We start from the raw sequence: 12,927 nt of genomic DNA on the forward strand, positions 1-12,927 counted from the left end.
CGAACAGACTCCAGATCTGCCCTCTCGAGAGAGATTAGGGCTTGGCGACGGCTCCGTAACGTAAAACGCGATGAAACTTTCTGTCTGATTTTTTTACCTGCGAAAGCAAATATATGGAGTTGGAGTTGAGGTCGGTGGACGTCCAGGGGGCCCATGAGGCACCCTTGTGGACAGGGTGTGGGCCCCCTCACATTGATTCTTTCACCTGTATTTTTTATTAATTCTTAAAAGTTGCTCCGTGGATTTTCAGGTCATTCCGAGAACTTCTATTTCTGCACAAAAATAACACCATGGCAGTTCTGCTGAAAATAGCGTCAGTCGGGGTAGGTCCATTCAAATCATGAAGTTAGAGTCCAAAATAAGGGCAAAAGTGTTTGGAAAAGTAGATACGACGGAGACGTATCCCATACCCCTGGTCAAACCCCAGTCAGCGCTGGGTTTGATCGGGATTAGTACATGTGTCACTGACCACTGGGCTCCACTGGTCAGGTTTCACCTGGACGGCGCATGTTGACCTGCTGAGCTCAGCATGACTTAATGCTGACACAATAAACATTTTCTAGGATTTTAAAATAAATCAGAAATGATTTATAAATTGCAGAAAATGGTCAAAACTTCTAAAAATCATAGAAATTAATCTATAGCTCCAAATGCATAGATTTATATATGAAAAATGATCAGAAAAATCCAATCTATCCATCTGTACAGGTTTCATGCTTGTTTAAACAACTTGACCTCACTGTTTATCTCAAAACATGATAATACACTATTTGAATTCTTAGTTTGAATATGGAGTTGAACCAATGGTTCAAAATGACTCAAACCACCCAGGTTGTAGTTGCATTAGCCCAACGCACTCATATTGGCATGTCATGATCATGCATCATACTGTGCATTGCATTGATTGTGTTCTTCCTTGTTTGCCGGTAATTGTCCCCTCTCAGTAGACGTGGTTCCGACGATGAGTTCGATGACACCGATGAAGAGCTATACTATCTTCAGAAGTGCCAGGCAAGAAAAACCCCCTTGTTCATTCTGACAATCCCACTCTCTCGCTCCTGCTCTTCTTTACTGCATTAGGACAAGAACGATTCATCTGTTACTTGTTGCGGTAGTTGAACCCCTTATCCTCTGCATGACCTGTCATTGCCTCAGTAAAATAGATGAAACCCACTAGTATGAGTAGGAGTTGTTTGAGCCCTGATGTGCCTACTCATTCATGCTTGTTTGTCATGCCTGCTACTGCTTAGAGTTGAGTCAGGTCTGATTCATCGGGGATGAATTGGAATGTTGTGAACATGTCCTACTGTGTGTGAGCTAAGCGTGTGAACACGATTTGGTAAAGGTAGCGGTGAGAGGCCATGTAGGAGTACATGGTGGGTTGTCTCATTGAAGCCATCCTCAGGAACTGAGTTCTGTGTTTGTGATCCATGAACAGCTAGTACCATGCATTGGGCCCGGAACCAATGGACCCTCTTGACTTATTAACCGCCCTGTCCTTTGTCCGGGAGTTGCAAGTAGTTTCTGGTGTTTGTAGTTGCTGGAGGCCATGTGCAGCACTGACCCGAGGGTGGGATGGGATGCGGTAGGCATGTGGCACGGTGTACCGGGTGCCCGTTTGGTGTCTCGGGAACCCTGCACACATCATTCGGGGCCGTATGTGGAAACCTCGATCGGACTCCCTATGGATGGAACCTGAATAGGCTATAAACCTGGACTAGGATTTGTGTGGTTTGTCAGGTCATGGCCGAAACCCTCGCTGGGCTTCTGCTTGAAGGTTGCCGAGTATACATGTCGTGTAAAGGACGCTAAGTGGTGAGAACGTGTCTGAAGAAGTACACCCCTGCAGGGTTAACATCATCTATTCGAATAGCCGCGTCCGCGGTAAAGGACCTTTGGGTTGCCTATGCAGTTCATAGACAAGTGAAAGTGGATAGTCTAAAATCTACAAAATAAGCATGAGTTCTATGGATGGCGTTCTCGTAGGGAGACGGGAGCGGATCCATAGTGGAGTATTGATATGGTGAATATGTGGACTCATGTGCGCCACCTCAATAGAGTTACTTACAGTCGTAGTTCAGGATAGTCACCGAGGCAAAGCTGGCTTGCTGTAGTTAAACTCCACCACCCCCTTTGTTGATATTGATGCATATGTAGATAGTTCTGACATAAGTCTTGCAGGGTACATTTGTACTCACGTTTGCTTAATTTATGTTTTTGTAGAGAGACTTCAGTCTCGCTTGTAGTTCCACTTGGACTTTGGTGTTTAGCTTGCTACCTCGGCTATGATCTTGTGCTCTCGGCAGGGTCTTGTAGATAGTGAGGCTTCTCGGCCCTTTTCATTTGTAGATGTCTGTACTCAGACATTGATACGTCTCCAACGTATCTATAATTTTTGATTGGTCCGTGCTATTATATTACCACTTTTGGATGTTTATGGGCTTTATTTTACACATTTATATCATTTTTGGGACTAACCTACTAACCGGAGGCCCAGCCCATATTGCAATTTTTTTTGCCTATTTCAGTATTTCAAAGAAAAGGAATATCAAACGGAGTCCAAACGGAATGAAACCTTCGGGAGCGTGATTTTTGGAACGAACGTGATCCGGAGAGCTTGGAGTGCAAGTCAAGAAGCACCCGAGGCCCCCGCGAGATAGGAGCCCCCCCCCCTGTAGGGCGCTCCCCTGTCTCATGGGCCCCTGGGGCAGCCACCGACTTACTTCTTCCTCCTATATATACCTACGTACCCCGAAAACCTCCAGGAGCACCACGGAACACAATTTCCACCGCCGTAACCTTCTGTATCCGTGAGATCTCATCTTGGAGCCTTTGCCGGCACTCTGCCGGAGGGGGAATCGACCACGGAGGGACTCTACATCAACATCCTTGCCCTTCCGATGAGTTGTGAGTAGTTTACCACAGACCTACGGGTCCATAGTTATTAGCTAGATGGCTTCTTCTCTCTTTTTGGATCTCAATACAATGTTCTCCCCCTCTCTTGTGGAGATCTATTCGATGTAAACTCTTTTTGCGGTGTGTTTGTCGAGATCCGATGAATTGTGGGTTTATGATCAAGTTTATCTATGAATAATATTTGAATCTTCTCTGAATTCTTTTATGTATGATTGAGTTATCTTTGCAAGTCTCTTCGAATTATCAGTTTGGTTTGGCCTACTAGATTGATCTTTCTTGCCATGGGAGAAGTGCTTAGCTTTGGGTTCAATCTTGCAGTGTCCTTACCTAGTGACAGAAAGGGTTGCAAGGCACGTATTGTATTGTTGCCATCGAGGATAACAAGATGGGGTTTATATCATATTGCTTGAGTTTATCCCTCTACATCATGTCATCTTGCTTAATGTGTTACTCTGTTCTTATGAACTTAATACTCTAGATGCAGGCAGGAGTCGGTCTATGTGTGGAGTAATAGTAGTAGATGCAGGAAGGAGTCAGTCTAATTGTTATGGACGTGACGCCTATATACATGATCATGCCTAGATAATCTCATAACTATGCGCTTTTATATCAATTGCTCGACAGTAATTTGTTCACCCACCGTAATACTTATGCTATCTTGAGAGAAGCCACTAGTGAAACCTATGGCCCCCGGGGTCTATCTCTTATCATATTTTCTTTCAATCTACTTTTGTTTGCATCTTTCCTTTTTGCATCTATATTATAAAATACCAAAAATATATTTATCTTATCATACTATCTTTATTAGATCTCACTTTAGCAAGTGGCATTGAAGGGATTGACAACCCCTTTATTGCTTTGGTTGTGAGTTCTCAGTTTGTTTGTGTAGGTGCGTGGGAATTTTGAGGAGCCTCCTACTGGATTGATACCTTGGTTCTCAAAACTGAGGGAAATACTTACGCTACACTTGCTGCATCACCCTCTCCTCTTCGAGGAAAACCAACGCAAGCTCAAGACGTAGCAAGAAGGATTTCTGGCGCCGTTGCCGAGGAGTTCTTCGCTAAAGTCAAGACATACCAAGTACCCATCACAAACCCATCTCCCTTGCATTTACATTATTTGCCATTTGCCTCTCGTTTTCCTCTCCCTCACTTCACCCTTGCCGTTTTATTCGCCCTCTCTTTCCCAATCTCCTCCTCTCTTTTTTTCGCTTGCCTTTTTCTGCTTGCTTGTGTGTTGGATTACTTGTTGCCATGGCGCAAGATAATACCAAATTGTGTGATTTCTCGAATACCAATAATAATGATTTCCTTAGTACTCCGATTGCTCCTCTTAATGATGTTGAGTCTTGTGAAATCAATACCACTTTGTTGAATCTTGTTATGAAAGATCAATTCGCCGGCCTTCCTAGTGAAGATGCCGCTACTCATCTAAACAATTTTGTTGATTTGTGTGATATGCAAAAGAAGAAAGATACGGATAACAATATTGTCAAATTGAAGTTATTTCCGTTTTCACTTAGAGATCATGCTAAAGTTTGGTTTTCGTCTTTGCCTAAAAATAGTATTTATTCTTGGAACAAGTGCAAAGATGCTTTTATCTCTAAGTATTTTCCCCCCGCTGAGATCATCACTCTTAGGAACGATATTATGAATTTTAAACAACTTGACCATGAGCATGTTGCCCAATCTTGGGAAAGAATGAAATTGATGCTTCGCAATTGCCCTACTCATGGTTTGAATTTATGGATGATCATACACAATTTTTATGCCGGTTTGAACTTTGCTTCTAGAAATCTCTTAGATTCGGCCGTGGGAGGCACGTTTATGGAAATTACGTTAGGATATGCTACAAAATTACTTGATAATATTATGGCTAATTATTCTCAATGGCACACCGAAAGATCTTCTAGTAAAAAAGTGCATGCTATAGAAGAAATCAATGTTTTGAGTGAAAAGATGGATGAACTCATGAAGATGTTTGCTACTAAAAATACTCCTCTTGATCCCAATGATATGCCTTTGTCTTCTTTGATTGACAATAATAATGAATCTATGGATGTGAATTTTGTTGGTAGGAATAGTTTTAGAAACAATGCTTATAGAGGAAACTTTAATGCAAGACCGTTCCCTAGTAATTCCTCTAATACTTATGGAAATTATTACAATAATTCTTATGGTAATTTTAATAATATGCCCTCTGATTTTGAGAATAGTGTGAAAGAATTTATGATTTCTCAAAAGAATTTTAATGCTTTGCTTGAAGAAAAATTGCTCAAAGTTGATGATTTGGCTAGGAACGTTGATAGACTTTCGCTTGATGTTGATTCTCTTAAACTTAGATCTTCTCCTCCTAAGCATGATATCAATGAGTCCCTCAAAGTAATGAGAATTTCCATTGATGAGTGTAAGGAAAGAACTGCTAGATTGCGTGCTAAAAGAGATAGTTTTATAAAAGCGTGTTCTTCTAGTTTCCGTGAAAATAATGATGAGGATCTTAAAGTGATTGATGCATCTCCTATTAGATCTATGTTTTGCAATATGAATTTTGATGATTATGGGACTGATGATGAATCAACTTTTCCTAGAAGGCGTCCCAAGAATTCGGAATCTTTAGATCTTGATGCTAAATTTGGTAAAAGTGAGATTGGAGAATCCTCAACTTCCAATAATATTGAACCTACTATCTCGGATTTCAAGGAATTTGATTATGATAATTGTTCTTTAAAAGGTTGTATTTCCTTGTTGCAATCCGTTGTTAATTCTCCTCATGCTTATAGTCAAAACAAAGCTTTTACCAAACATATTATTGATGCCTTGATGCAATCTTATGAAGAAAAGCTTAATTGGGAAGTTTCAATACCTATAAAACTTAATGATGAGTGGGAACCTACTATAAAGATTAGAATTAAAGATTATGAGTGTTTTGCTTTGTGTGATTTAGGTGCTAGTGTTTCCACGATTCCGAAAACTTTATGTGATATTCTAGGTTTCCATGATCTTGATGATTGCTCTTTAAATTTGCACCTTGTGGATTCCACCATTAAAAAGCCTATGGGAAGGATCAATGATGTTCTTATTGTTGCAAATAGAAATTTGGTGCCCGCAGATTTTATCGTTCTTGATATAGATTGCAATCTCTCTTGCCCTATTATTCTTGGTAGACCTTTCCTTAGAACGATTGGTGCGATTATTGATATGAAGGGAGGGAATATTAGATTCCAATTTCCCTTAAAGAAAGGCATGGAGGACTTTCCAAGAAACAAAGTCAAATTACCTTATGAATCTATCATGCATGCTAATTATGAATTTAGTGCCAAAGATGGCGCTCGTTAGATCTATCTTTGCTTTTTATGCCTAGCTAGGGGCGTTAAACGATAGCGCTAGTTGGGAGGCAACCCAATTTTTCTTTATGTTTTTCGTTTTTGCTCCTGTTTAGTAATAAATCTTGCATCTACCTTCTGTTTAGATGTGTTTTTATCTTCTAATTAGTGTTTGTGCCAAGTAGAACCTATAGGATAACCTACGATGATAATTGATTTGATTCTGCTGAAAAACAGAAACTTTGCACGCACGAATATAGTTTTGTTAAATCACAGGAACGTGCTTTTGCGTTGATTCTTTTTCTGCTGTTCAATAAACAAATTGTACAGGACTTCCTATTTTGGTAGGATTTTTAGAGTTCCATAAGTCTGCGTTAGTTACAGATTGCTACAGACTGTTCTGTTTTTGACAGATTCTGGTTTTTCGTGTGTTGTTTGCTTATTTCAATGCATCTATGGCTAGTAAATTAGTCTATAAACCATAAGAAAGTTGGAATACAGTAGATTTAACACCAAATTAAATAAATAATGAGTTCATTGCAGTACCTTATGTGGTGGTTTTGTTTTCTTTCACTAACGGAGCTTATAAGATTTCCTGTTGAGTTTTGTGTTGTGAAGTCTTCAAGTTTTGGGTAAAGCTTTTATGGACTATGGAATAAAGGGTGGCAAGAGCCTAAGCTTGGGGATGCCCAAGGCACCCCAAGATATTCAAGAATAGCCAAAATCCTAAGCTTGGGGATGCCCCGGGAAGGCATCCCCTCTTTTGTCTTCATTCATTGGTAACTTTACTTGGAGCTATATTTTTATTCGCTACATGATATGTGTTTTGCTTGGAGCGTTGTGTATTATATTAGTCTATGCCTTTTAGTTTACCATAATCATCCTTGCTGTACACACCTTTTGGGAGAAGCCTATTTGATTAGAATTTGCTAGAATACTCTATGTGCTTCACTTATATCTTTTGAGCTTGATAGTTTTTGCTCTAGTGCTTCACTTATATCTTTTAGAGCACGGTGGTGTCTTAATTTTGAAGAAATTGCTAGTCTCTCATGATTCACTTATATTACTTTGAGAGTCTTCTAGAACAGCATGGTATTTGCTATGGTCATAAAGTTCGTCCTAGAATGATGAGCATCCAAGTTGGGTATAATAAAAACTATCATAGGAAGTGAATTCGATGCTATGATCAATTTGATACTTGATAATTGTTTTGAGATATGGAGGTAGTGATATTAAAGTCATGCTAGTTTGGTGATTATGAATTCAAAGAATTCTTGTGTTGAAGTTAGCAAATCCCGTAGCATGCACGTATGGTTAAAGTTGTGTAACAAATTTGAAACATGAAGTGTACCTGGCTTGTGCATCCTTATGAGTGGCGGTCGGGGACGAGCGATGGTCTTTTCCTACCAATCTATCCCCCTAGGACATGCGCGCATTACTTGGTTTTTGATGACTTCTAAATTTTTGCAATAAGTATATGCGTTCTTTTGACTAATGTTGAGTCCATGGATTATACGCACTTTTACCTTTCCACGTTTGCTAGCCTCTTCGGTACCATGCATTGCCCTTTCTCACCTTGAGAGTTGGTGCAAACTTCGCCGGTGCATCCAAACCCCGTGATATGATACACTCTATCACACATAAACCTCCTTATATCTTCCTCAAAACAGCCACCATACCTACCTATTATGGCATTTCCATAGCCATTCCGAGATATATTGCCATGCAACTTTCCATGGTTCCGTTCATCATCATCATGACATACTTAACTTTTGTCATATTGCCATTGCATGATCATGTAATTGACATGGTATTTGTGGCAAAGCCACCATGCATTATTTTTCATACATGTTACTCTTGATTCATTGCACCATTCCGGTACACCGCCGGAGGCATTCATATAGAGTCATATCTTGTTCTAGTTTCGAGTTGTAATTCTTATGTTGTAATCAATAGAAGTGTGATGATCATCATTATTAGAGCATTGTCCAAAGAAAAAAAAGAGAAAAAAAGGAAGAAAGGCCAAAAGAAAAAGAAAGAAAGGCCCAAAAAAATAAAAAAAAGAAGAAAAGAAAAAAAGGGGAAAAGAGAAAAAAAGGGCAATGTTACTATCTCTTTTCCACACTTGTGCTTCAAAGTAGCACCTTGTTCTTCATGTAGTGAGTCTCATATATTGTGCTTCAAAGTAGCACCATGTTTTTCATATACTGAGTCTCATAAGTTGTCTTTTTCATACTAGTGGGAATTTTTCATTATAGAACTTGGCTTGTATATTCCTACGATGGGCTTCCTCAAATTCCCTAGGTCTTCATGAGCAAGCAAGTTGGATGCACACCCACTAGTTTTCTTTTGTTGAGCATTCATTTGTAACTCTAGTGCATCTGTTGCATGGCAATCCCTACTCCTCATGTTGACATCAATTGATGGGCATCTCCATAGCCCGTTGATTATCCTCGTCAATGTGAGACTTTCTCTTTTTTTTGTCTTCTCCACACAATCCCCATCATCATATTCTATTCCATCCATAGTGCTATATCCATGGCTCACGCAAGGTTGAAAAAGTTTGAGATTATTTAAGTATGAAACAATTGCTTGGCTTGTCATTGGGGGTATAGAAGTTGGGAACATCTTTGTGTGGCGAAAATGAAGCATAGCCTAACTATATGATTTTGTAGGGATGAACTTTCTTTTGCCATGTTATTTTGAGAAGACATGATTACTTTGATTAGCATGCTTGAAGTATTACTATTTCTTTTATCAATATGAACTTTTATTTTGTATTCATTTGGATCTGAACATTCATGCCACAATAAAGAAAATTACATTATGAATTATGCTAGGTAGCATTCCACATCAAAAATTCTCTTTTTATCATTTACCTACTCGAGGATGAGCAGGAATTAAGCTTGGGGATGCTTGATACGTCTCCAATGTATCTATAATTTTTGATTGTTCCATGCTATTATATTACCCCTTTTGGATGTTTATGGGCTTTATTTTACACATTTATACCATTTTTGGGACTAACCTACTAACCGGAGGCCCAGCCCATATTGCTGTTTTTTTGCCTATTTCAGTATTTTGAAGAAAAGGAATATCAAACGGAATGAAACCTTCGAGAGCGTGATTTTTGGAACGAACGTGATCCGGAAAGCTTGGAGTGCAAGTCAAGAACCACCCGAGGCCCCCACGAGATAGGAGGCCGCGCCCCCCTGTCTCGTGGGCCCCTCGGGCGGCCACCGACGTACTTCTTCCTCCTATATATACCTATGTACCCCGAAAACATCCAGGAGCACCACGAAACAAAATTTACACCGCCGTAACCTTCTGTATCCGCGAGATCTCATCTTGGAGCATTCGCCGGCACTCTGCCGGAGGGGGAATCGACCATGGAGGGCCTCTACATCAATATCCTTGCCCCTCCGATGATTTGTGAGTAGTTTACCACAGACCTACGGGTCCATAGTTATTAGCTAGATGGCTTCTTCTCTGTTTTTGGATCTCAATACAATGTTCTCCCCCTCTCTTGTGGAGCTCTATTCGATGTAAACTCTTTTTGCGGTGTGTTTGTCGAGATCCGATGAATTGTGGGTTTATGATCAAGTTTATCTATGAATAATATTTGAGTCTTCTCTGAATTCTTTTTGTATGATTGAGTTATCTTTGCAAGTCTCTTCGAATTATCAGTTTGATTTGGCCTACTAGATTGATCTTTCTTGCCATGGGAGAAGTCCTTATCTTTGGGTTCAATCTTGCGGTGTCCTTACCCAGTGACAGAAAGGGTTGCAAGGTACGTATTGTATTGTTGCCATCGAGGATAACAAGATGGGGTTTATATCATATTGCTTGAGTTTATCCCTCTACATCATGTCATCTTGCTTAATGCGTTACTCTGTTCTTATGAACTTAATACTCTAGATGCAGGCAGGAGTCGGTCGATGTGTGGAGTAATAGTAGTAGATGCAGGCAGGAGTCGATCTACTTGTTATGGAAGTGATGCCTATATACATGATCATGCTTAGATAATCTCATAACTATGTGCTTTTCTATCAATTGCTCGACAGTAATTTTTTCACCCACCGTAATACTTATGCTATCTTGAGAGAAGCCACTAGTGAAACCTATGGCCCCGGGTCTATCTCTTATCATATTTGCTTTCAATCCACTTTTATTTGCATCTTTACTTTTTGCATCTATATTATAAAATACCAAAAATATATTTATCTTATCATACTATCTTTATTAGATCTCACTTTTGCAAGTGGCCGTGAAGGGATTGACAACCCCTTTATTGCGTTGGTTGTGAGTTCTCAGTATTTTTGTGTAGGTGCATGGGACTTCTGAGGAGCCTCCTACTGGATTGATACCTTGGTTCTCAAAACTGAGGGAAATACTTATGCTACACTTACTGCATCACCCTCTCCTCTTCGAGGAAAACCAACGCAAGCTCAAGACGTAGCAGACATGTTAAACTTCCGCATGTGCTTTGACTTGTATGCTCTGAATGTTGGGTCATGAGACCCATGTGTGTAATATATCACTCCTCGGAGCCTATTGAATAAATACTTTGAGTCATAGAGTTATGTGGTGATGCCATGTTGTATTTGCCCATATCGAGCATATTGTGTGTATGATTTGAAATGTTTGGTATGTGTGGGATCTGACAACCTAGTTGTTCATCCTTGGTAGTCTCTCTTACTGGGAAATGTCTCCTAGTGCTTCCACTGAGCCATGGTAGCTTGCTACTGCTCCGGAACACTTAGGCTGGTCGGCATGTGTCCTTCTTTGTTTCTGTGTCTGTCCCTCCGGGAAAATTTCACATGTTGTTCCTTTAAGTCCATGTAGCTTGCTACGACTTCGGTTCCTACGTTGGTGATCGACACATTCGTTGTTGGGTCATGTATGTCTGTCCCTGTAAGTTAGCGCCACCTTGGGTCCATGACTAGTCATGTCAGCCCGGGTTCTTTGTCATATGGATGCTAGTGGCACTATCATATACGTGAGCCAAAAGGCGCAAATGGTCCTGGGCCAGGTAAGGTGGCACCCATGGGAATACCGTGCATGAGGCCGCAAAGTGATATGATGTGTTACATGCTAGATTAGTGTGACTTAGGATCGGGGTCCTGACAACTTTGGTATCAGAGCTTGACTGCCTATAGGATTACCAAGCCAAACTGGTCGAAGTTGAGTCTAGAAATCCTTTAGTTATATAAAGGAATTGATTGTGGATGGGAACGTAAGTCTCTTTTTACTCTTTTACCTTATGCCTTCTGATCTGAGTCATTTTATCTTCCTACGAGGTTAAGGAACTAGGCTTTCTCTTCTTTCTATCAGGATCATGTGTTGCTAATCTGTAGACTTATAAGATTGTTGGATTCAAGCCTTAGTTCAGTCTCTACTACTTCCGTATGTTGACTATTGATCTCGGAACCTTGATATTGTGATGTTGAGTGGCTATGCTACCATTCTGTAGGATGTCTCAAATCTTTTCGAGCATTTACAGCCGTTATGCTGTCCGAGTCATCCCAGGTTTCTAAAATAGTCCGATGCATTTGCAACTTCCTTCTTACTATTCTGAAGTTCCTTTGTGCCAGATCAACAACACTAACTAGTGTGTTGAGGTACTGCCTTGGCATTTATGTTGGAGCTATTATTATGACCCTAGGTGTCTAGAGTATCACCTAGTAATCTAGCCATGTTTTGTGTTCCCAGTGTGATGATTCTGGCCTTTATTCTTGAAAGCATCCTGTGATGCCACTTAGTACTCCCTCCGTCCGGAAATACTTGTCGGAGGAATGAACGTATCTAGACGTATTTTAGTGTTAGATACATCCATTTTTAGTCATTTCTACGACAAGTATTTCTGGACGAAGGGAGTAGTAGGTATTCTAATCCTGGGTTTTTGAGCCCAAGGTTCACCCTACTTCATGTTGATAGTGTTTGCTAGTTCCTTTAGGATATTAGTAACCTTTGCATTAGTCCTCGAGGTTCGTGGTATATCCTTCTTCCAAATACCATGAACTGCTTATGGCATAAGTTCCTCGATGATCGAAAGATCACAACCAGAGTGCTCTTGACGAGTTCTCGGTTATATGCTGTTACCCTGCCAGTTCTACCTTTCTGCATGGGTTATCCGGAAGAAATATGTTGAACTGGTTCGACATACTAATCTATGCATCCACAACAGAGAAAGTTATATGTTCCTTGAGTTCTCCCTCTTTAGTTGTATTCTGACCCCCGTCTATCAATTGATAGTCAGGTGTAGTTGTGCACTCGCTTTCATCGATACCTTTTTAGTCCTGTGGTTCGTCAAGCCATTCTATTTCAGAATGACTAGGAGAAACAAACTCCAGAATCCCTTTCATATCCAGGATTGGGTCAAAGTAGTTGTAATCCGCAAATCAAAATGCCAAACCGGCTTTTGATTATGTTCTACCCTAGAGTATTACCCCCTTTATGTCAGGATTTTAATGAGAATTGCACCAGCTCTTGTGAGTCCTTGACGCAGTGATACTTCTCGCAATCATTATTCATTTCTCGGTTCCCGTGTGGTTGCAACCGGAATGCTGACAGGTGAACTATGATGTGTGAAATCAACACTCCTAGCAACCATGTTGCTTAGTGATTAATGGACAATAATCTCATTCTTAGTGTGTTGGTTATGGAATCATCATTCTAAGATTGATCGT

The sequence above is a fragment of the Triticum dicoccoides genome, chromosome 2B, assembly GCF_002162155.2.
Source record: "Triticum dicoccoides isolate Atlit2015 ecotype Zavitan chromosome 2B, WEW_v2.0, whole genome shotgun sequence".
In the NCBI taxonomy this organism is placed as follows: domain Eukaryota; kingdom Viridiplantae; phylum Streptophyta; class Magnoliopsida; order Poales; family Poaceae; genus Triticum; species Triticum dicoccoides.